Raw genomic sequence first — 5,000 nt, forward strand, 5'->3', positions numbered from 1 at the left:
GTAGCCGTTTCTCAGGCTCCCTCTCCGGAATCGAACCCTGATTCCCCGTTACCCGTTACAACCATGGTAGGCGCAGAACCTACCATCGACAGTTGATAAGGCAGACATTTGAAAGATGCGTCGCCGGTACGAGGACCGTGCGATCAGCCCAAAGTTATTCAGAGTCACCAAGGCAAACGGACCGGACGAGCCGACCGATTGGTTTTGATCTAATAAAAGCGTCCCTTCCATCTCTGGTCGGGACTCTGTTTGCATGTATTAGCTCTAGAATTACCACAGTTATCCAAGTAACGTGGGTACGATCTAAGGAACCATAACTGATTTAATGAGCCATTCGCGGTTTCACCTTAATGCGGCTTGTACTGAGACATGCATGGCTTAATCTTTGAGACAAGCATATGACTACTGGCAGGATCAACCAGGGAGCTGCGTCAACTAGAGCTGAGCAGCCGGCCGCCCGGGAGTGTGTCCCGGAGGCCCGCGCGAACACGCAAGCGTCCGCTCAATTATTCCGCAAACAGGAGGAGGCTGGGCTCCCCTGCACGATACACCTCGAAACCCTCTCAGGTCCCGGCGGCGCGCAGCGCCGTCCTAAGTACTTGGTCGGGTTCGAGAGAGGCGCAATCGCCCGGAGATAGGCGAGTAGACGCTTTCAGTGCGACCACCCGTGCTCCCAACTGAGCTTGCCGCTGCCGACAGAGGCCCGGGAGCGTGCTGTCGTGGTGTTGCCGGCGGGAGACAACACGCGGCCACAAACAGTGGCCGGGCAGCTCCAACGCCAGCGCCACAGAGGGGCAGAGCCCCACTTGGGTGCCAAAGCGAACTCTCCCAGCACAGCGCACGCGCCAACACATCCGCACAGCTGCGATACAAACCACCTGCGAGAACCGCGGGGGCGACCGAGCAGCAGACGGCGTCGCGGCGCCGAGTGCCGGGCGGCGGCGCATCCTCGACGCACACAGTCCTCAATCGGACCAGCACACTGCAGATGTCCACCGCGCTTCGCACCGGGCCCGCGAGGACCCACTTTGGCCGCACGGCGCCGCGCGCTGGGTGCGCCGGCGCGCAGCTGCGCCGCCTGCCGCGTCCGTCGGCCGGCGCGCCTGCCACTGGGCGCCCCCACCAGCCGGCTGTAGCGCGTGCGCCCACGCAGCGCGCGGCCAGCACGCCGGGCGCTCCCCCCTCACCGGCCGGGGACGGTCCCACCCAGCCACCGCCGCGTATCGCTTCATACCCACATGCCCACTCACGTTCGTGGGTATGACGGGTGTCGCTGAAGCAACCAGTTAATACCTGTACCGATTGTCGCAATCAATGATTCACCTCCAGCGTAAACAACCGCGCAACAACGGATTTCCAGTTCATTTGCGTAACTTGGGCAGCAAACGTAGACGTCCATCTACATTTGCAAATTCAGTGGGTCTTGCATGCCTGGATGATATGCGTCACGACACGCCACATCAGCCCACATACATGCTGCGACGTATACACGAGAGAACACGTGGAAGGTGGCCCGCGTACGTATGCGAATGCCATTGCACAGCTGCGAAGCTCATTGAACACGCAAACTCCCGCCTGACGAACTAGAGGCGACAGGGGGGCGATATACGTCTTACAGCAGTACACATTACAGTGGATAGCGGGACCATGTGGAACGTACGCAACACTCGCTAGATGTTGTGAGGGTACGCACCGTAACATGAATCAATACGCAGGACACCAGAGAGTGCGAGCACTGACCTATGTTGAGAGGGTTGCGATTAGGCAACGCTACATGAATGTTGCAATTCATATAACAATTACAGGTCAGGTTAGGGCCCAACGTGGGTTAGGTTAGGGCCCAACGTAGGTTAGGTTAGGGCGCAACGTAGGTTAGGTTAGGGCGCAACGTAGGTTAGGTTAGGGCGCAACGTAGGTTAGGTTAAGGCGCAACATAGGTTAGGTTAAGGCGCAACATAGGTTAGGTTAGGGCGCAACGTAGGTTAGGTTAGGGCCCAACGTAGGTTAGGTTAGGGCCCAACGTAGGTTAGGTTAGGGCCCAACGTAGGTTAGGTTAGGGCCCAACGTAGGTTAGGTTAGGGCCCAACGTAGGTTAGGTTAGGGCCCAACGTAGGTTAGGTTAGGTTAGGGCCCAACGTAGGTTAGGTTAGGTTAGGGCCCAACGTAGGTTAGGTTAGGTTAGGGCCCAACGTAGGTTAGGTTAGGTTAGGGCCCAACGTAGGTTAGGTTAGGTTAGGGCCCAACGTAGGTTAGGTTAGGTTAGGGCCCAACGTAGGTTAGGTTAGGTTAGGGCGCAACGTAGGTTAGGTTAGGTTAGGGCGCAACGTAGGTTAGGTTAGGTTAGGGCGCAACGTAGGTTAGGTTAGGTTAGGGCGCAACGTAGGTTAGGTTAGGTTAGGGCGCAACGTAGGTTAGGTTAGGTTAGGGCGCAACGTAGGTTAGGTTAGGTTAGGGCGCAACGTAGGTTAGGTTAGGTTAGGGCGCAACGTAGGTTAGGTTAGGTTAGGGCGCAACGTAGGTTAGGTTAGGTTAGGGCGCAACGTAGGTTAGGTTAGGTTAGGGCGCAACGTAGGTTAGGTTAAGGCGCAACATAGGTTAGGTTAAGGCGCAACATAGGTTAGGTTAAGGCGCAACATAGGTTAGGTTAAGGCGCAACATAGGTTAGGTTAAGGCGCAACATAGGTTAGGTTAAGGCGCAACATAGGTTAGGTTAAGGCGCAACATAGGTTAGGTTAAGGCGCAACATAGGTTAGGTTAAGGCGCAACATAGGTTAGGTTAAGGCGCAACATAGGTTAGGTTAAGGCGCAACATAGGTTAGGTTAAGGCGCAACATAGGTTAGGTTAAGGCGCAACATAGGTTAGGTTAAGGCGCAACATAGGTTAGGTTAAGGCGCAACATAGGTTAGGTTAAGGCGCAACATAGGTTAGGTTAAGGCGCAACATAGGTTAGGTTAAGGCGCAACATAGGTTAGGTTAAGGCGCAACATAGGTTAGGTTAAGGCGCAACATAGGTTAGGTTAAGGCGCAACATAGGTTAGGTTAAGGCGCAACATAGGTTAGGTTAAGGCGCAACATAGGTTAGGTTAAGGCGCAACATAGGTTAGGTTAAGGCGCAACATAGGTTAGGTTAAGGCGCAACATAGGTTAGGTTAAGGCGCAACATAGGTTAGGTTAAGGCGCAACATAGGTTAGGTTAAGGCGCAACATAGGTTAGGTTAAGGCGCAACATAGGTTAGGTTAAGGCGCAACATGGGTTAGGTTAGGGCGCAACATAGGTTAGGTTAGGGCGCAACATAGGTTAGGTTAGGGCGCAACATAGGTTAGGTTAGGGCGCAACATAGGTTAGGTTAGGGCGCAACATAGGTTAGGTTAGGGCGCAACATAGGTTAGGTTAGGGCGCAACATAGGTTAGGTTAGGGCGCAACATAGGTTAGGTTAGGGCGCAACATAGGTTAGGTTAGGGCGCAACATAGGTTAGGTTAGGGCGCAACATAGGTTAGGTTAGGGCGCAACATAGGTTAGGTTAGGGCGCAACATAGGTTAGGTTAGGGCGCAACATAGGTTAGGTTAGGGCGCAACATAGGTTAGGTTAGGGCGCAACATAGGTTAGGTTAGGGCGCAACATAGGTTAGGTTAAGGCGCAACATAGGTTAGGTTAAGGCGCAACATAGGTTAGGTTAAGGCGCAACATAGGTTAGGTTAAGGCGCAACATAGGTTAGGTTAAGGCGCAACATAGGTTAGGTTAAGGCGCAACATAGGTTAGGTTAAGGCGCAACATAGGTTAGGTTAAGGGATGGTGTATGAGGGGGGAGGGGACGAGGTTCGTTCATAGTGATGATGGTAAGTGGACGCCTGAGGCACCCTGAGATGTGTCACGTCAGGATGCACCTTTGGCTCAGGGGAGGTGGTGCGCCGGTTCTGTGGGTGTGGCAAGGGAGTGGCAGACCTGTGTCTTTCATTCCTGCCATTGCTTATATGCTGTGAGACACGCCAGTGTGGTGGTGTTGGCTGCACCCCTGTGTAGCACATGTGTGGGTGTTTGTGGCTTATCTGCGTAATGATGGTTGTTGGAAGTGTGAGATATTCTGTTTTTGGGGTGGACCTCCTGGTTTTGTTATCATAGTGTGAATGGTGTAATGTGGCGGAGAGGATGCACTGGATGTTGTTCCATGGTGGTGCTTAGATATTGTGTCTGTGTCTGTTACAGCCAGAGAGTAGTGTGTGATAGGGTGTCTGGGTGACGTGTAGTTCACATTGTGTGCAGAGACTGTCAGCATGTATAGGGACAGTTCTATGTCGTATGTCATCTATATTCCGATGGCTCTGCATCTATTAGTTATCAGCGCCATGTATCAGTTTAATCTGGTTGCAGTCTCGTGGTGTTCTATCTCTGTACAGTAGTAGAGGTGCGACTGCACTACGTAGCTACCCCTTGCGGCAGCTTTCCCCGGTGTATGGCATATGATTATCAGCAATGAGTCGATTAGTGACAACTGGTCGTGTGACAACGTCACATGTCTGCGGGTGGGATACGCTACAACCTGCTTGTGGGTCAGGGCTCAGTAATGCTCTCCTCACACTGAGCGCTCGGACCGTCATTACCCGTCTGCGTGATGTATTGCGGAGCGCTTTTAGCCATTGCCAGAGTCTTTGCGACTGCGAGTGCAACGCCCATGGGGACCGACATGGTTGGGGCGCTTCCTAGCTGATCGCTCAGCATCGGAATCCGTACTGTGAGCACGCAATCGCGCACAGACTTAGAGCATGTGTAGGGACAGCGGGAATTTCGCATCTTGGATACAACGCTTCATGAAACGGATGATATAGGGGTGGATTGCAACTTACGACTGCGAGAAAAGTCCGCCGTTCATCCGCTGGAGTTGCAATTTGGGCAGGTGACGTGAGGCACGTACGGGGGCGGGTGGCGTGATTGTCGGTGGACGACGTCGTGCGGCGCAGGGACTGGCGTTGGTGCTCTTGTGGTGGACAGTGGATGCA

The 5,000-nt window shown here is 53.7% G+C and overlaps 1 non-coding gene across 1 annotated transcript in view; it reads right to left on the reverse strand.

Annotated features, from left to right (window-relative positions):
- The window catches only part of LOC126197106 (small subunit ribosomal RNA), a 1,909-nt gene extending 1,484 nt beyond the window's left edge, over window positions 1-425 (reverse strand). Inside the window, exon 1 of the ribosomal RNA XR_007539506.1 lies at window positions 1-425. This exon is cut by the window's left edge and continues 1,484 nt beyond it. This is a non-coding gene — a ribosomal RNA (small subunit ribosomal RNA).
- Between the last annotated feature and the right edge of the window lie 4,575 nt (window positions 426-5,000).

Source organism: Schistocerca nitens, chromosome 7, assembly GCF_023898315.1.
Source record: "Schistocerca nitens isolate TAMUIC-IGC-003100 chromosome 7, iqSchNite1.1, whole genome shotgun sequence".
Taxonomy (NCBI): Eukaryota; Metazoa; Arthropoda; class Insecta; order Orthoptera; family Acrididae; genus Schistocerca; species Schistocerca nitens.